The 20942-nt window shown below is 40.8% G+C and overlaps 1 long non-coding RNA gene and 1 pseudogene across 1 annotated transcript; both read left to right on the forward strand.

Annotated features, from left to right (window-relative positions):
• Window positions 1–1183: 1183 nt before the first annotated feature.
• Window positions 1184–3580, forward strand: LOC142638814 (uncharacterized). The gene is made up of 2 exons (XR_012845060.1): window positions 1184–1469; window positions 3333–3580. It is a non-coding gene; the product is annotated as an uncharacterized LOC142638814 (long non-coding RNA).
• A 1052-nt stretch (window positions 3581–4632) lies between these two features.
• On the forward strand, window positions 4633–20915 carry LOC142640043 (7-deoxyloganetic acid glucosyltransferase-like; annotated as a pseudogene).
• The last annotated feature ends 27 nt before the right edge of the window (window positions 20916–20942 follow it).

The raw sequence follows: 20942 nt of genomic DNA on the forward strand, positions 1-20942 counted from the left end.
AACTAGCACTGTTTTGGAAATATTTAAAAAAGTGCCACTTTTTTAGTACTTGAGTTTCACAAAATCGAGTTCTAAATAGTACTCGAGTTCTTAAGTGAGTTGCCGCAGTACCGGAGGCGCAATGTTCGTAAAATGGTACTCGATATTATGGAAATCGAGTACTTACTTTAGCTCCACAAAGTCAAGTCCCTTATTTTTCTTTTTTTCCTACTTTTTGTATCTTCTTGACTTCCTAACAAGGTTTAAGGCTGGCACTGCTTCTTATCAAAAAAAAAAAAAGGATGGCATTGCTGCAAATTTCCTGGAGTTCCATCCTAAACCCAACTTCTTCTATACCGAAAATGATATTGTGTACCCGGCATATATGCCGGGCACACAGTATACCATCTCCTTCTATACGGTCTTCTTTTCTTTTCTTTTTTTTCCATTTTTTTTTCTTTTTCTGCCACCTGCTATCATTAATTTCCTTTCAAGAGACGAGGACAACACCACATGTGATATTTGAGAACTTGTCAGGCATCAAGCCTAGTCTATTTGACCTTTCCAGTTCACCCAAATCCACACTTTGGGAACTGAACCCAAAAGACTAAAAATCAAGTAGCTTGAGACGTAAAGTGAGTAAAGGAAAATCAATCAGAGTCAAAGCATTATCTTCGAGCATGCAGATTGGCTCAGCGAGCCAGCATAGCATAGCAACAGAAAAGCAATAGTAGTAGAGAAAGCAGTACTGTGGACTCATTTATGAATGGGTCGGGTTAACATGTGTGTTAAGCGCACAGATTAAATCATCTATTTTTAAAAATATTTATGAAAAATTGAAAAAATTGAAAATTATTTTTGATTTTCGATAAATTTTTTTTTAAAATAATATATTATTGTGTGTCTTAAAGCATACATTAGTAAAATCCTTCCCGTATATACCTATTCATGCTCAGTCCTCTCAGTTCTCAAACTTCAAAGCAAACCCAAAACCCATACCCAATGTTTATTACTACCAGTATCTAACATGTGAATGCCAGACCAAATTCAATTTTGAACAAAAAAAAAACAAACAGTCAGAGAGAGAGAGACAAAAAAAAAAAAAAAAAAAAAAAAAAAAGCTTGATTTTGACCCTTGAAAGCTATCCACCGTACTAGCTCACGACTTTTTTTTTTTCCACACAATGTGATATCTGAACCCAGTTCTTCTTCTTCTTTTTTTTAATAAATAAAAAAATCTCAGCCGTTTAAGCCATCCAATGGCTATTTGAAATGCCAAGTCATCAATCTGCGTGAAAGCTGAAAAAAGGCCTAACCCGCACAATCTGCATCTCATTGTTTCAAAAACAATCTCTCGCATAATAAAAATAAATAAATAAATAAATAAAAAACCTCACTCTTCTCCAATCCTTCTCCTCCTCCCCTCAACTGTCACAGCCACCCTCAGTTTCTGCTTCAACCATTCCATTGGCTTTGTGACTTCTAAAACTGTAAGTGATTTTTTTTCCCCCAAGATATCCCAACTTTTATATATATATATTTTTTAATTTCCTGACTATGAGGACTAGAGATACGGGTTTTTGTTTTATAGCTATGGTAACACAAGTTATTTATTATCTCTATTTCTCTTCTCTATTCTCAATTTTTTGATGTTGATACTTCACTGAATCTGTGTAAAATTATAAATGAAAGATCAAATTGATAGGCTTAGTCACTCAATCAGATCGATCTCTTGAAATTCCCAAATTTTTTTGGCCCATGAAATTTTTTGCCATACATATTCTTGATGATTTTTTTTTTCTTTTGATTCATTTGATTCCCATGTTGACCTCTTTTATAGTTATGGTTAGTCTTTGATGGAATGATATATCTTGAACGATTTTTGTATTGGGTATTTAGGAATTTATGTCCTATTGATTGTACAACATGTGTTCATTCCTTTTGCACCCACTCCATCTGTTTGATAAAATGCACCAATGATTCCTAGCTATGCACATTTCTTTTATTCGAATTTGGATTGTTGAGTTTTAAAACAATATATGAAGACATTCCATTGCTAGAGGAATGATCAAGTGTATAGGCCCGTAAAATCTGAAATAATTCTTGATGAAAATGTCATATTGATTATGTAGCCTAAGTTCAAAGTGCTGATGCTGGAACAGTCCGACAAATAATGATCATTCTAAAACACAAGGCTGCAAAGCAGTCTTAATCGAAGATGAAACAAAAGGGTGAAGGGGAGTTGTTTTGAACATTTAGTAACAGGGGAATTGGTAAGGTCATCGGATAAGGCTTTACATTTTGGTGATGGAAGTAGTTTAGTGGAATGGATTTGTGGTGTCTTGGATAACAACAAACTGAAAAAAAAAAAAAAAAAAAAAAAAAAAAAAAAAAATCTTCCTTCATATATTCTGGTACTCTCAAGCCCAACAGGACTGATCTCCTTACCCCACACCATCGTTGCTAAAGGTGGTTATCACCGATGTCAGTCCGACAACCTTCCAATCTCTACCCTGACTGTGCTCCAATAGATAAGCCACACCTTAATTCTAAGCCAGCCCCAAAAAAATTAACAAAAATTAACATGATTAGATCTAGTTAGGATATTTTGATATCAGTTTTTTCCCTCTTTTCTTTGATTTCTTTGCCAAATATTTCCCCCATCTTTAATTAATTTTTGCTATAAATAATTTCTTGTGTAATGTTTTGAATTTTTTTTCTTTCCTTGATCTCTTGTTTTTGTCCACTTTTTTTTTTTTTTTTTTTTTTTTTTTCCAGCACTGAGGCTTTAAACAATTAAGCATACTGTGAATTTAATTGGCTTGTCTTGAAATGAAATTCATGCGAAAAAAATTTCTCCTGCATTTGCCCCTAAATACCTTGGAGCTTGCCTTTGACCCCTTTTCAATTATTGGAGAGTAATTTTGCTAAATTTGGATTGACCATGCAGATGGGTATTTTTTGGTGGATAATATATTTTGTTTCTTGTAGTTCATTTTAAGGATATAAACTGTGGCTCTTAATAGGTGAACTTGAGGGGAAAATATTTGCATTTTTGGTTGCTTGAATTGTTACCAATCATGCCTAACAAGTTTACCCAAATTTTTAAGTAGTTAATTTAGATTTTTATATGTTAAGGCCTTCCTAAATATTCTAGTGATGCTATTTTGGTTCAATGTTATACAAATATGGTACTAATTTATCCAATAAAGCAGAAGTTGCAGTTGGATTTGGGCACAATTGAGCTTATGAACAAGAGTTTGTTTTATGCACTTTTTTTATTTTCCATTTATTGTCGCAAAAGGTTATATGGAGTAGTATCTAATAACTGTCTCTTGTTTTCTTGTTAACAGGATAAAATATTAGCCTTTGCTGCCATAAAGGTCATTGTATCTTACCAGAAAATGTTTTGAAGCATTCCATGAAGCATTGAAGTCATGTATCTTGCTGTTAATAGGCTAGTTTAATGTTCATTTACAAAACTTTTACAAGGATTTAGAGTACGAACCAAGAAAAATGTAATAAAATATAGTTATTCTTTTATTGATATTGGTTTGACAATGTAATAAAATGTAATTGATTGTGTGCCTTTTATTTCTAATTTCTTGTAATGCTTCAAATTGAACAATTTTGATGATGCCTATCCGGTCATAAATTGACGCAAGAGTTTGATCCAAAAAATAAACAAAGCTTTATTGAAATGTACACTTTGATTACAAGGCTATTATTTCACTCAAAAGCAACCTAAAAATATACACATTCATGGAACCTAAAAGAAATGTGCAAAGCTAGTAATCTGGAACGTACAAGACTTGACCTCTATAGATTACTATGCATAAATAACTCCTATCTGATCATTCTATTCAAGTAAACTACTGATCCTTCTATACAAGATAAGCCCAACATTTTAGGAACAAACTATCCTAATAAAACTAAAACACTAGCTCCACTAGCTGTTACCCTAAACACTTGATAAACAAATTCCCTTATCCTACCAAAATGCAAATACAAATGCAATTAATCCTAATATTATGCAACAACTTATTCTGATCCTAAAATTAAGCAAACATCCAAATATGCTGCAGCAAGCATAATGTTAAAATCTGTAAAAGAAACTCCACTTCTTTTGCACGTAACATAATCATTGGTGCATTTTATCAAACAGATGGAGTGCAGAAGGAATGAACACAAGTTGTATAATCAATAGTGTGCGCACCCAAATATGACTATTGGGCCTAAAATCTATTTGGGCTCACAATCTACTTGTATTGTGGGCTTTCGAATTTCCTACAATGGGTGGTTCTATGTTCGGCAGCCCATGTACCCAAGTCCCCAATATTCTCAAGATCACTCTCACTCTTTTTCCCAGGATGATCACTTTCTTTCCTTAGTATCTACTCTCTAGAATTGCTAACCTCCTCATCAACTGAATCTCCCTTGCTTATTTATAGTCAAAGTTAGTGGGATTGTCATGATCATTTTCCTGGTCAGTGGAAGGAGAGGTCCAATATTGTTTCTTCTAAGTGGGTGTTTAATTGCGAGTGGGAGAAGGTGACAGTAGCATTGGAACTAGTTTCACTGTTAAATCTGCTGCCCGGCAAAGGCATTCCCTAGGCAACGGAAGGGAGGTCCAATACCATTACTCTTAAGTGGATGTTTGGTGGTGAGTGGGAGAAGGTAACATTGGCATTGGAACTAGCTCCACTGGTAGATTTGATGCCCAACAGAGGTATTCCTTAGGTGATGCGTGCACTCCGAGTTCTACCTACCTGGGGGACATATTCATCGGAGGTGGTGAGGCTTCACCTTTGTCGGTCACGCCGTGAATGATTCCATTCCTAGGCTTCGGGCTTTAGATGAGCATCAAAACTTGCCTGAAATGAGCCAGTGCGTCTGATCAGTGTAAGGTTCTACACGTGGCGTCGGTGCAACGGGCTTTTATAGAAAAATGGACTTGAAGGAGGGTAATGCCCATACAAATGGGACATACAATTCCTAAATACCAAATACAAAAATCATTCAAGCTACATCATTCCATCAAAGACAAACAATAATCATCAAAGAGATCAACATGGGAATCAAAAGAAAAAAAAATCATCAAGAACATGTATGGCAAAAAATTTCATGAGCCAAAAAAATTTGGGAATTTCAAGAGATCAATCAGATTTAGTGACTAAGCCTATCAATTTGATCTTCCATTTATAATTTTACACAAATTCAATGAAGTATCAACATCAAATTCATGAAAATACATAATTACACAAGTCAGATGAAAAAAAATAAACTGAGAATAAAGAAGATAAATAGAGATAATAAAAAACTTGTATTACCACAGCTAAAATAAAAAATAAATAAAAAAACGTATCTCCAATCCCCAGAGTCAGGAAATAAAAAATTAAAAAAAAAAACTGCAATCTGTAGAAGATGATGAAAACAAAATTTTAAAAGTTAACATGATGTTTTGGAGAAAAAAATCAAGTTTAGAAGAGGAAGAAGACGAAAATTGACAAAGCCCATGAAACGGTTGAAGCAGAAACTAAGGGTAGTAGTGGCGGTGCATGGCCGTGACAGTAGAGGGGAGGAGAAGGATTGGAGAAGTGTGAGTTTTTTTTTTTTTTTTTTTTTTGGGAGAGATTGTGTTTGAAATAATGAGATGTGGAATGTAAAAATTATTGGCAGTTTAGGTCTTTTTTAGCTTTCACGCGGCTAAGATTTGTGCCATTGCACACCGTGCAATACCCTAGGTATTGCACGGGATCTCAATCCCTTCTTCTATACAGTCTCCTTTTCTTTTCTTTTCTTTTTTCCTTTTTTTTTTTCTTTTTTTGCCACCTGCTACCATTAATTTTCTTTCAAGAGACGAGGACAACACCACATGTGATATTTGAGAACTTGTCACGTCTCAAGCCTAGTCTATTTGACCTTTCCTGTTCACCCAAATCTACACTTTGAGAACTGAACCCAAAAGCCTAAAAATCAAGCAGCTTGAGATGTAAAGTAGAGTAAAGGAAAATCAATCAGAGTCAAAGCATTATCTTCACGCATGCAGATTGGCTCAGCAAGCCAGCATAGCATAGCAGAAGAAAAGCAATAGTAGTAGAGAAAGCAGTACTAGTACTGTGGACTCTTTATGTATGGTCCGGTTAACATGTGTTCTAAATACACATTAAATTATTTATTTTTAAAAATATTTTATGAAAAATTGAAAAATTTGTAATTTTTTTTAATTTTCAATGAAAAAAAATTCAAAAATAATATATTATTGTGTGTCTTAAAGCACACATTAATAAAATCATTCATGTACATACATATCCATGCTCAGTCCTCTCAGTTCTCAAACTTCAAAGCAAACCCAAAACCCATACGTCATGCATTTTTTATAAGGAAAAAAAAAAAAGCCCTAAAAAGCTAAACTATAAAACGCTAACATTAACATTAACATGAAATTTAAACAAAGAAGTTAATCCAGTGGGTGAAGTGTAAAAGAAGTTGCTGATTTGGGTTCGGTTCTGCACAAGTTATCAAAGTGTGGATTTGGGTGAATAGGAAATGTCAAATAGACTAGGTTTGAGACCTGACAAGTTCTTAAATATCACATGTGGTGATGTACTCCTCTCAAAAGAAAATTAATGGTAGCAGGTGGCAGAAAAAGAAAAAAAAAAGAAAAAAGAAAAAAAGAAAAGAAGACAAGATGAGTCTAGGATGAATCTTCAGGAAATTCTGCAGCAGTGGCAGCCTTAAACCTTGTTAGGAAGTCAGTAAGATACAAAAATTAAAAAGAAAAAAAAAAAAAAAAAACAAGGTACTCGACTTTGTGTTTTGTTGCAACATATACACATTTGCAACAAGTTTTAGTCACATGCATCTACCTGTCAAAAACATATCTACCACCCCATATATATGCATGTGTATGGCACTAGTTCATGCTAGAGACACACTGAAAACTCAGCAATTAGCACCCGAGATCGAGCTCACTTGGAACCCGAATCAGAAGCTCCCCATGTTCTTATCTTTCCTCTTCCAGCACAAGGACATGTCAACTCCATGCTCAATCTTGCCCAACTTCTTTCACTTTCTGGCCTAAACATCACCTTTCTCAACACCGATCACAACCACAATCGCCTTGTCCTTGACACCGACATTCTAGTCCGTTTTGCCTGTTTTCCTAGATTCCAATTCAAGAGCATCCCAGATGGCCTTCCAGCTGATCACCAACGAGCTGGTTATCGATGCAAGGAAGTGTTTGATTCCATTAAATTGGTAACTGAGCCATTATTTAAGGAAATGATGTATTCTGGTCAGTTAAATTCAGCTACTGGACAGTCGGTGACTTGTATCATAGCAGATGGTAGCTTGAGCTTTCCTATTGATGTTGGCAATGAGCTTGGTATTCCGGTCATTCATTTCCGTACAATCAGTGTTTGCTCCTTCTGGGCTTATTTTTGTATTCAAGATATGATAGAAGCTGGCGAACTTCCCATCAGAGGTAATCTTTCTCACTCTGGCCAAATTCGTATTTGCTTTCTTGTTTACATAAAAAATTTTAAAATCCTTTTCATAATTATTGTAGCGAATGTCATTATTGGTGCCTAAGAGACATTATATTATTAACAATTTCATATAAATATAATAATTCACCGAACATGGACATTATGGTAAAAAAAAATTTATTCATTTTCTCTTTCTTCCTTTGCGACTTTCTTTCTTCTCTCTCTTCTTTTTTCTTCATTCTTTCTTTCTCGGCCTCTCCCTTCATCACTCTCTCTTCCTTTTTTTTCTTCTTCTTTCTTCTACAGAATCTTCACCTCTCTCTTCTTCTTCTTCTTCTTCTTTTTTTTCTTTTTTCCTGTCACTTTCTCTGCGCCTATCTGTCTGTCTGCCTCTATTCTATTTTCTCCACCTAAACCGTTGCCATTGAGATCAGCCGCCGTGGAGTTCGGCCTCACCAGTGAGGTTGACGGTGGAGATCGCATGTAAGTTTGGGCGGTTTTTTTTTTTTTTTTTTTTTTTTTTTCTAGTTGTGGATTCCATGTGATTTTGGGTGGTGGTGGAGGAGTTGGGTTAATTCCAAGTGATTTGGGTTGTATAAATGGAGATGATTCATCTCTTTTTTTTAGAGTTGTGTTAATCTTGGGGATTTTTTTTAAGTAGAATTGGGTGGTGGTGGCGGGTTGTACTTGTGAATGGTGGTGGCGGGATGTGCTTGTGTAAGATGGATGGGTTTTTATTTTGTATTTTTTTTATATTGATGGTTTTTTTTAAATATTTTTATATATTATTTTAATGTATAAAATTGAAAAATAGAATACGAAGAACACTGAATTGTAAAATGGTTTGTTGAAATATTAAAAGTAAGTTTTTTGATGTGCCAAAATGGTATATTTATAGAACATGGAAATGCTCTCATGAGCTACCCATTTAGTAATTAAGGAACAGATAATTAGACTGGTAAAATATCATTTTAAAATTCAAATAAAATTAGCCATGCGCAAGTGCATGTCAAAGATGACGAAACTTTCATGAGCTATACTCGAACCATTTTGTTTTTTGGCTAAACTAATGGATAGAGAAGACTAGAATTTTTCGTATGAGTTATTGATTTTATACATATTGACATTCTTCAACACTAAAATGCAAAAAATTAATAACCGAAAAATAAAAATAAAAATCATAGATATATTTGATCCTACCGAGATATCATGTGATCGTTTCTTTCATTTCTTGGTGTTGTCACTGTAAGTGCACAATTGTACCCGAACCCAAAAACAAGTGTTGGGCTCAGGCCCAATGAGCCTTATACAATGAAACTTATAGAGAATGGATTTGAAATCTAGGTTCAGGATGTTGGAAGTTCGACTGACAGACTAAAGTGCCACAATCTAAACAAATGGTAGACAAATATGACAAAGAGACCTCCTCAAATGTAAGCCGAGGACGATATGTATATATATGTTCTCTTTCTATGTCAAAGTTACAATTCCTAGTTCCTGTTTTCTCTCAGTGGAAAGTGTAGAGATCCCCCCTTCTTTCCTCTTTCGTTTCCTTATATATTTCTTCTTCACTGGTTCATACGCGTGTCATACAATTCTTCCTCCCAGATACTTGCCACATCCACCACCTCCTTCAAGTCTTCAAATAATAGCAGGGAGGCTGAACCCTACTGTTCAGAGGTCATTTTTCCATTAATGCGGCCAGGGAGGTAGATGCAGGGTCTTTAATGTGGTGGTAGTAGCCTTTTCCTTAGATATTTCTCTCACACCCTCGCTTCTAGAGGGTGCTTGGATCACCCTCTTACCCATCAGTTTTTCCAGAATTCTGCCTTTAACCCATTTAGCAAGTCCCGGGGTCGTTGCCGGGCCTGTCTGAGGATACATTCCTCCTCGAACTACTCCTCGGACCTCTATAGTGCAGATTGACTTGTCGGCCTGGAGGCCCTGATCAAAAACAAACTGGTACCAGCCAATCAGGCCCAAAGCCCAAATGTTTATTCAGGAGTTTTCACCCCCCATAATAGCCCCTCAAAACTCTATTTTTCCCACCCATCCGAGGAGAGAAATAGAGTTTTGATCCGACCAGAGTACCTCCCACACATTTTGTAAACCGCCACGCGTGTATAGGTCCTTTCGTTCCCTGAAAACGCTTCTGACGCTTCAAAACCCGGAACACGTGCATTTATGACCGCAAGTTACATCCTGTTCCCCACGTTCAACGGTAAGATGAACATCCAACAGTCCAGGTCGGCCCCTGAAAATTTGAGCGGGACAAATTTAATTTCGAGGCCGCCTCCCGCACGTCAAAACGCCTGGAATCCCGCGCCTTCATTCATTTCTTCAGAAATCGATCGTATCAAAGTGTCATTCATCACCTTTTCTCTCCAGAAGCTCGTGAAGAATCGCATAACCAACTCCAGTAAGTTTTCACTTTTCTTTATTCATTCCTTCTCGGATTCTGTCCTCGGCTCCCATCTAAACCTCTTTTCTTCTTCAAACTCTCATTTTCGCTTCTCCCAAATGGGTAGATTTAAGTGTCTAGTTGATACTGACGCCGGTATGGAGGGTTTTAGGGCCAAGTACCATATTCCCAATGACATAGGCTTGAGATACTGTCCAGTAGAAGCCGTAGGTAGCGCTAGGAGAGACAGAGAAGTCATTATTCCCATGATTGCCTTCATAGAAGGTGGGATAACTCTCCCCATGAGAAATGTGACTAATGAATACCTTTGCAACCATAGGTTATGCCCAGACTAGTGTGCACCAAACGTGTTTAGGATCTTAGGCAGTGTCGATGCTCTGAACGAGCAAATGGGCATAAACCTCACATGGCACGACGTTGCCTTCATGTACGAGTGCCACAAACTCAAAAATGTAGGATACTACATCAAATCCAGATCTATCATAGTTAGACTGATCTCCTGTCTTCCTAAATCCAACAAAGGCATGAAGGACGACTACCTCATCGCCTCAAGAAACTGGTATGACGGTCCTCACTGCCCAGTCGTATAGGGAGAACCAGGTGTGAATCCTTAGGAGTTAGATTTACTAACGTATGATTCAACCTTGTTACCTTTACCATTTTTAATTTTTATTTCATATTGTTCCTTTTTGTCTTGATGTTTATCATTAGTCTGACCATATTCTTCTTCTCGGATGTTTCTCCTCATAGATAAACAACACGTACGTGCACGCCTCAGCCTCTGCAACGTTGCCGACCTGAATCGTGTCCTTCGCTCCAAAGTATTCGTCAGTGAGGACCTACAATTGAGAGCTGCCCACCTGATACTGGGATATGACCCCATATCGGTGGACTTTCAAGAAATTGAAAACGCCATCATCGCGAGAGATAAGCGACGCAGAAGGATAGACGTAGCCCGACCAGGCTTCCTTTCCGACCGCAAAATTCCTGATGATCCCACCACTATTCTATACACGCGCCCTATCGCAGCAATTCCCCTCTCGACGCAATCCTAAACAACCGCCGTCCGAGAAGAGCAAGCATCCTCGCACCACTCATTGGACGAAGAGATAGACAATTTTCAACTCGAGGACGTCGAAAGGCCTCGAGGGAATCCATTTGTTATTCTTTCGGACGACGAGCTCGCGCCCACCGAGACCTCGGGGATACAAGGTCTGGTGATTGCTCAGCCTGACTCCAGTTCCGAAGAAGAAGAAGGAGAAATGGACGCGCTAAAGCAACTAATGCATAAAAGGGGCGCAAGAGTCTCCCAAAAGGGAACTGGTGGGTCGCAAGTCCCTCCATCCTTGCCCCCACCCCCCTCCCTCCAATTTTAAGCCTCCCGTTGTGGAGCCTAAGAAGAAAAGGAAAGGTGAGGCCGAGGAGGCAGATGGGGAGAGGCAGAAGAAGCAGAAACAACAACAACCCCAGCAGCAAAAACTTAACAAGGGCAAGGGATGTGCCTCCTCAGTAGAAAGCGGTGAGAATAGGGACCTTGCCGAGGTGCGCCGTGCACCGGCTAACTGGTCTCCCGAGCTTATGCTGGACGGGGCACCAATCCCTTCCCAGTCTATCATTAGGGCATTCCAACAAGGCCATGCTCTCCACCTGGCCGATGCCTTGGAACGTCCCCTTTTCCTACCCAAGGACATGGAGACCCTAGACAAGATGAACCAGCCCCATCTGTTCCTTTCGCTGAAAAGGGACTTGGCCTTGGTAAGTATTTAAGTTTTATCCTCACCCTGTATTTATAAGACTTGTGTTACTAATGGTGCATTTATTTTGATATTTCATCACAGGCCATCCAGGAAGTCTTCATTGCCGAGAAGTGGGTGGAGGATTCTCGGAAGAAGGCTGGACTTGAACTGAAGCTCAGGCTGAAGACCGAGAAGTCCTTAGGCCAGGCCCTCGCGCAGAATGAGAAGCTAACCACGCAGTTGGTTGAGCTAAAAAGAGAAAAAGATGGTGCCGAGGCTAGTCTGAGGACAATGAGGACCCAGGTGGAGGGGCAACGCAAGCTTCTTCGTCAAAGGGATAAAGAGTTATTCAAAGCTCAACAAGAACACTCCGACTTGAAGAAGGAGCTGGCCAGTATGAAGGACGAGGCTCGTACCTTCAAGGACTCTATAGAGGCCACGAAGAAGGCCACTTACAAGGAAGGGGTAGCGGCGACAGAAAACCAGCTAACTGAGGAGTTCGCTGGGCTGTGCCGAGAGTACTGCCAGCAAGTTTGGGAGGAAGCCTTAAACGTAGTAGGGATTCCCTCAACTTCCGAGTTGAGGAAGCCCGAAAACGTTTAGCTTCCCCTAGACATCCAGGAGATAGAAGAACTTCCTCCTATCGCCCCTGCCCTTGAGACAGCACCTTTCATGCTCCCTCCTAAGATTCCAGAGCCCATTCCTACTCCCACAGAACCAACGAGTTCCAATAAAGAAACGGAACAGGGTGAAGGTGTCGAGGTGGCTACCAGCCAAAGCACCGAGCCTAATGTCCCTCCACCAGTGGCAACAGACAAGGGAAAACAAGTCCAGTCCTCTTTTGAAATGGAGCTAAAAAGCACAGAAGCTGCCAGCACTTCCAAGCAGAACCCTCCTTCTAAGGCTTAGTGTTTAGGCTATTTAGGACTTCTATTTTTATCGTGTAACAAATTTTTGAATTTTTGCTTTGTATGTATATTGACAGAAATTAATGACAAACTCTTTGGTTCGATTTTCATTTACCTTGCAATTTTTAGTATAATAATGCTCATCAGCACAAAAATGAATGAATGGAACAATTAACACCACTTGCAATATTTCAATTTGTCATGACTTCAAATAGAAACACACATGCTTGGCTTATACCTTGCAAATCATGACCCGCGAACAAAACATGTGTGAAACAGCAATATACAATCAAAAACTTAACTTAGAATTTAACTTGGGACATAAAGCAATCCAGATGTTTCATCAACACTTCAATACTAATGCGATATAGTTTTTGCCAATCTTCTCAAGATAAAGGGTTCAAGGACCTGGCATAATCAAACTTCCCATCAACAACAAGTAGGGTGTCAATTTTTGCAAGGCATGTGGTCCGAGAGCCATACATGTCTAAGTTTCTAGTTAATACTTAGAAGCAGTAACTTGAAATGTTAATTTCCCTAAAGTAGAAGGTCTGTGGACCCGTCATAACTAAGGTTCTGTTTAACAAATTATAAGATATCAATTTTCACAAGGTATGTGGTCCGAGGACCATCCATGACCAACTTTCTGTTTGATACTTCGTAAGATATCAATTTTCACAAGGTATGTGGTCCGAGGACCATACATGACCAAGTTTCTGTTTGACACTTAGAAATATATCAATTTCCACAAGGTATGTGGTCCAAGGACCATACATGACCAAATTTCTGTTTGACACTTAGAAATAGTAACTTGAAATGTTAATTTTTCCAAAGTAGAAAGTCTGTGGACCCGTCATAACTAAGGTTCTGTTTAACAAATGATAAGATATCAATTTCCACAAGGTATGTGGTCCGAGGACCATCCATGACCAATTTTCTGTTTGACACTTCGTAAGATATCAATTTCCACAAGGTATATGGTCCGAGGACCATCCATGACCAAGTTTCTGTTTGACACTTAGAAATAGTAACTGATAAGCCCAAGTACATATTGATAATTTAAACCACGAACGATAGAAGTGCTTTTTATTAATAATAATACCTTCATAGGTTGTTTACATTCCAAGGGCGTTGTACAATTTTTTCATCTAGATCAGCTAGTCGATATGATCCTATGCCTGCTACAGAGATGATCCGATAGGGTCCTTCCCAATTTGGTCCTAGCTTTCCCCATGCTGGGTTTTTGGCAGTACCCACAACTTTTCTCAACACCAGATCCCCAAGCGTTAGTGGCCTTAGCTTCACATGGGCATCATACCCTCGTTTAAGTTTCTATTGATAATAAGTCATTTGGACCATAGCGGCCTCTCGCCGTTCCTCAACCAAATCCAGGTTTTTCTCTAGGAGACCATCGTTATTTTCTGGGCTAAAAGAGCTCGTCCTTAGCATGGGGAAACCTGATTCTAAAGGTATCACCGCCTCGGCCCCATAAGTCATAGAGAATGGTGTTTCTCTAGTGGATCTGCGCGGCGTAGTCCGATACGTCCATAAAACATGTGGTAGCTCATCTACCCATCTACCCTTTGCCTCATCCAGCCTCTTCTTGAGTCCACTGACTATGACTTTATTAACGGCCTCGGCCTGCCCATTTCCCTGAGGATAAGCTGGGGTGGAGTATCTGTTTGTGATACCCATGTCACTACAATACTTCCTGAAAGCTTTAATATCAAATTGAACGCCATTATCTGAGATAAGTGTGTGTGGTACCCCAAATCTAGTGATAATATTCTTCCAGATAAACTTCTTGGAGTCGATATCCCTAATATTCTCTAAGGGCTCAGCTTCGACCCACTTGGTGAAGTAGTCGGTTCCCACGAGTAACCATCTTTTGTTTCCCACAACCCTCGGACAAGGCCCTACTATATCCAATCCCCACTGAGTGAAAGGCCAAGGACTGGACAAGGGATTAAGAACTCCCCCAGGCTGATGGATGTTGGGAGCAATCCTTTGGCATTGGTCACACTTTCTCGCATAGTCTTGAGCTTCCCTCTGCATATTGGGCCATCAATATCCCTGAGTCAGAGCCCTGTGGGCTAAGGACCTTCCCCCAGTGTGGCTTCCACAAATTCCCTCATGCAATTCTTCCAAAAGTGCCTCCGTTGACTCAGGGTGTACACACAACAAGTATGGTCCGGAGAAAGAGCATTTATACAATTTCTGATCCTCGAACAGCCAGAAACAAGGCGCCTTTCGACGAATCTTATCTGCTTCAGACTTGTCCTCGGGAAGAATGTCGCTTTTCAAAAAAGATACCACAGGGTCCATCCAACTAGGTCCGGGCCTTATCAGATGGATATGGACGGCACTTGTAGTGGTCAGAGTTGGTTCTATCAAGTCTTCAATGAGGATAATCCTAGGCAAAAACTGAGCCAAGGATGTCGCCAAAGTGGCCAACGAGTCCGCATGTGTGTTTCCGCTTCTAGAAACATGAGAAAGGATAAAGGAATCGAATTCGGATTGTAAACATTTGACCCTGGTCACGTACTCTTGCATTCTTGGATCCCTAGCCTCCATGGTCCCCGTCACTTGGCCAACCACTAACTGAGAATCCGAGAACATATGAACTTCCTTTCCCCCCATTCTATGTACCATGTTCATGCCGACCAAGACCGCTTCGTACTCGGCCTCATTATTAGTTGCCGAGAACGCCAATCTCAATGATTTTTTGAAAACAATTCCCTTAGGGGATACCAAAACAAGTCCGACACTAGACCCCCTCTAGTTGGTTGCCCCATCAACGGACACTTTCCACATCGAAGGTCCTTTGTCCATGAACACGCCAACCGATTTTTCATCCATGCGTGATTCCTTCGCAGTTTCTTCCAACAATGGCTCAGCGAATTCTACCACCAAATCTGCAAGAACCTGGCCCTTCACCGAGGTGCGTGGCATGTATTTGATATCAAAAGCTCCCAAAATAGTTCTCCACTTCGCTACCCTTCCTGAGTAGTCAACACTGCGCAACACTGACTTGACAGGCAGTTGGGTCAAAACCACAACGGTATGGGACTGGAAATAGTGAGGAAGCTTCCGCGTGGCATGGACTACGGCCAGGAGTGCCTTCTCTAAAAGCAGGTAACGCACCTCAGCTTCATTCAAGGATTTTCTGACATAATAGACCGGTCTTTGCACCCCGCCGTCGTCCCTTATAAGGACCAGGCTGACTACGTGGACGGCTATAGCTAGGTACGCAAACAGAATTTTATCAACCTCCAGCCAGGACATAATGGGTGGCCGGGAAAGATATTCCTTAAGTCGCTGGAAAGCTATAGCACACTCCTCAGACCATTGGAATCCTTTCCATTTATTCAACAGTTGGAAAAAGGGCCTACACCTGTCAACTGACCGAGAGATAAATCTGCTGAGAGCAGCGATCATCCCGGTTAACTTCTGAACTTCCTTTGGATTTCGAGGTGGTTGCAAGCTCTGAATGGCTCTGACCTGTGCCGAGTTCACCTCTACTCCTCTATGAGTCACCATGTAGCCTAGGAACTTTCCGGAACCCACCCCAAAAGAACACTTTGAGGCGTTAAGGCGCAGCTTGTACTTTCTAAGTATTTGAAAGGTGTCGTCCAGATCTTTCACGTGCGTAGGTATTGTCTTACTCTTCACTACCATATCATCCACATATACCTCAATGGTCTTTCCAAGTTGCGACTCAAACATTCTGGTCATCATCCTTTGGTAAGTAGCCCTAGCATTCTTCAATCTGAACAGCATCACTTTATAGTGATAGTTCCCTATTGGAGTAATGAAAGCAGTCTTCTCCTGATCATCCGCCGCCAATGGAATTTGGTGATAACCCTGGAATGCATCTAAAAAGCTCATCCGAGGATGCTCAACCGTAGCATCCACAAGCTGATCGATGCGTGGCATCGGGAACGAGTCCTTTGGGCAGGCTTTGTTTAAGTCTGTAAAGTCCACGCATACTCTCCAATTCCCATTCTTATTTTTCACTACCACTGTGTGCGCCAACCACTCCGGGTAGAAAACGTCTTTAATAGCCCAGCCCTTTTGAGCTTGAACACATCTTCTTTAACAGCCTCAGAATGTTCTTTGGAGGAACGCTGAGGTGGCTACCTCCTAGGAACGACAGCGGGCTTAACATTCAAATGATGGCAAATGAAGCTTGGGTCAACCCATGGAGCCTCGTAGGGATCCCAAGTAAAGAAAACGATATTGTCTTTCAAAATCTTGACTAATTCCGTTTTCTCCTGGCATGGTAACCGTATTCCTACTTGAAAGAACTTCTCGGGATCATCGGCTATTAGAAACCTCTCCAAATCTTCACACACGGCTTCCTCTGCTGTCACCGCATCGAGCGCATCCAGAGTCATTAATTGCTATAAGTCCTTCATAACCAAGGCCGAGGACCTGATTTGGCTTGATGCAGTACTGCAGTCGATATGCATTGCCTTGCCACTGCTTGGCTGCCAAGAATTTCCTCGATGAATTCCCTCGAGGGGAATTTTACTTGAACATGCAAAGTTGAGGAGAAAGCACCCAAAGCGTGCAACCAGGGCCTAGTAAGGATGGTCGTGTATGGGGAATATGCGTCAACCACAATAAAATCCACATCGACCGTTTCTGAGCCCGACTGTACAGGCAATCGAATCTGTCCCTTTGGCATGACAGTCTTCCCTTCGAAGCTTATCAGTGGGGAGTCATAAGGAGTGAGATCCTCCAATTTTAACCTTAGCCCCTTGAATAAGTGGGGATACATAATATTCGCGTCGCTGCCTTGATCGATCATCACCCTTTTGACGTCGTAATTCCCTATCCTCAAAGTGACCACCAGGGCGTCATCATGGGGTTGGATGGTCCCAGCCTTATCCTCCTCCGAGAATCCCAAGACGGGCACATTCCCTTTAATCATCTTCGGCTTCAAGCCTGACTTCTAGGCCTGGAAGTGTGACACTACCATCACCCTGGTAGGACAGGAACCGGTCCTGCTAGGTGCAGCGAAGATGACGTTAATCGTTCCTAAGGGCGGCCGAGATGAGTTATTCTTCTGATTATTCGAACCTGACTGACTACCTTGCCCGTTAGGTTGGTATAGGTGCTGCTTCAATTTCTCTTCGCTAACAAGCTGTTCCAGATGGTTCCAAAGGGTCCGATAATTCTCGGTAGTATGACCCACATTCTGATGGTACTGACAAAAAAGATTCTGATTCCGCTTCGTAGGGTCCCCCGCCATCTTACTGGGCCATCTGAAGTAGGGTTCCTTACGGACTTTCTCCAGTAGTTGGTGCACTGGTTCTCGAAACACAGTATTAACTGCTTGAGGAGTGGCTGAGCCAGACTGCCCAGAGTAATCTCTCCTCGGCTTGTTGTTGTGATACCTGTCCGACCTGAAATCCCTTCTCTCCTGCGGGATAACCTTTGCCTTACCCTTACCCTGTTGTTGATCTTCTTCAACCCTTTTATACTCGTCAATATGGTTCATGAGGCGATGTACGCTCCGTACGGGCTTTTTGGTCAAGGATTTCCTCAAGTCATGATCAGTGGGAAGGCCCACTTTAAAAGTATTAATCGCCACTTCATCAAAATCTCCATCTATCTCGTTAAACATCTCTCAATACCTGTCGGAGTATGCTTTCAACGTCTTACCCTCCCTCATGGCCATAGATAATAACGAGTCCAACGGTCGAGGAACTCTGCTGCATGTAATGAACCGAGACGCGAATGCCATAGTAAGTTCCCTGAACGAACCGACAGACCCCGACTTGAGTCCATTGAACCACCTCATAGCAACAAGTCCCAAGCTAGAAGGAAAGACTTTGCACATCAAGGTTTCGTTGTGAGAATGCACCGCCATCCTCTGATTAAAGTGGTTCACATGTTCCACCGGGTCTGTCCGGCCGTTATAAATGGTGAAGTTGGGCTAGGTGAACCGTCTGGGGAGCCTTCCATTCTCAATCCTGCATGAGAATGGCAATTTGGAGAGTTGGTGTAACGCTCGGCTCATAGCGTCGTTCCCCAAGCCCCTGGAGGGGAGCTTCCTATGCTTGCGACCCGATATGTCATCCTTTTCGCAAAAGGAGGTTTTGCTGGGGGGTGTCCAAGACCTTGAACTATAACTACTTCCCCGAGATTCCCCCGAAGAAGGATTGGATGAGGGTGAAGCCCGCCTTCGTCTGACACGGCGCAGCTTCTTCTTTAGGTGGTTAATCTCCCTCTGCATGGCCTTGGCATCATCCTCATGGGTGGCACTGCCTCCGTCGCACGTATGACTCGCGCCGGGATATATAGTATAAACACTTCCCTCTCGATCCCTCCGGCGCTCAAGACGCTCAAAAAGATCTTCGGGCTGTGATCCCTGAGATTCTGCATGGTGTGAACTTAAACCTGCCATGATGTTCCAATTCCTTCAATGCTAGATTCCCACAGACGGCGTCAATTGTAAGTGCACAATTGTACCCAGACCCAAAAACAAGTGTTGAGCTCAGGCCCAATGAGCTTTATACAATGAAACTTATAGAGAATGAATTTGAAATCTAGGTTCAGGATGTTGGAAGTTCGACTGACAAACTAAAGTGCCCCAATCTAAACAAATGGTAGACAACTATGACAAAGAGACCTCCTTGGATGTAAGCCGAGGACGATATGTGTATATATGTTCTCTTTCTATGTCAAAGTTTACAATTCCTAGTTCCTGTTTTCTCTCAGTGGAAAGTGTAGAGATCCCCCCTTCTTTCCTCTTTCATTTCCTTATATATTTCTTCTTCACTGGTTAATACACGTGTCATACAAATCTTCCTCCCAGATACTTGTCACATCCACCACCTCCTTCAAGTCTTCAAATAATAGCAGGGAGGCTGAACCCTACTATTCAGATGTCATTTTCTCATTAATGCGGCCAAGGAGGTAGATGTAGGGTCTTTAATGTGGTGGTAGCAGCCTTTTCCTTAGATATTTCTCTCACACCCTCGCTTCTAGAAGGTGCTTGGATCACCCTCTTACCCATCAGTTTTTCCAGAATTCTCCCTTTAACCCGTTTAGCAAGTCCCGAGGTCGTTGCCGGGCCTGTCCGAGGATACATTCCTCCTCGGACTACTCCTCGAACCTCTATAGTGCAGATTGACTTGTGAGCCTAGAGGCCTTGATCAAAAACAAACTGGTACCAGCCAATCAGGCCCAAAACCCAAATGTTTATTCAGGAGTTTTCACCCCCCACAGTCACTGTCGCAGATGATCACATGGAACAAATAATAAAGCTATCACTTGTTTGCATATATATATATATATATAACATAGCTATAATTTTCTTAGTTTGAAAGTATAAATAATTCTATGATAGCTTTATTATTTTTTACAAATTAAAAATATTAGTGAAATTTGTCATGAACATTTGTTTTGTTTCTCAACAAAGAAATGTTTATGTCAAATTTCTTACTAATGAAAAGTATGGTAACCACTCTAGAAAACAAAGACATGGATTGCTTTATAAGAAGTGTGCCAGGCATGGAAACTTTTCTCCATATCCGAGACTTACCTAGTTTTTGCCAGGAAAGAAACATAGCAGACCTGAATCTTTAACAGGTTAAAAATATGACTAGGCAATCCGCTTGAGCCCATGCACTCATACTTAACACGTTTGAAGATTTAGAAGGACCTGTACTATCTCACATACGCATAAAATGTCCCAATACTTATACTATCGGACCCCTCCATGCAATTCTTAAATCTAAACTTGAATCCAAAACGACATTGTTGCAATCTCTGTCTCCAAATAGCCTTTTCGAAGTGGACAAAAGCTGCATTACAGTCATGACAAAGGATGAGCTCATGAAGTTTTGGTATGGTTTGGTTAATAGCAAGAAATGCTTTTTATGAGCTATAACCTATAAGGCCTGGCTTGGTGACCCAAAAGGATGGCGAAGGTCAAATTCCACTTGAACTTATTGAAGGGACAAAGGATCGAGGGTATATGGTGGGTTGGGTCCCACAAGAGGAGGTTTTGGACCACCATGCTATAGGTGGGTTTTTGACTCACAGTGGATGGAACTCTACCTTAGAGAGCGTAGTGGCTGGGGTGCCGATGATTTGTTGGCCTTACTTTGCTGATCAACAAACAAATAGTAGGTTTGTGAGTGAGGTTTGGAAGTTGGGAATGGACATGAAGGATGTGTGCGATAGAGTTATGGTAGAAAAGATGGTGAATCATTTGATGGAGGAGAGGAGGGAGATTTTCATGAAATCAGCTGCTGAGATGGCTAGGTTGGCAAAAAAAAGTGTAGGTGAAGGTGGGTCCTCTTACTGTAATTTGGACCATTTGATTAAGGATATAAGGTTAATGAGCATGATTACAACAAAATAGTATTTGCTATTGTTTCTTGAGTTGTTA

The sequence above is a fragment of the Castanea sativa genome, chromosome 6, assembly GCF_040712315.1.
Source record: "Castanea sativa cultivar Marrone di Chiusa Pesio chromosome 6, ASM4071231v1".
Lineage (NCBI taxonomy): Eukaryota > Viridiplantae > Streptophyta > Magnoliopsida > Fagales > Fagaceae > Castanea > Castanea sativa.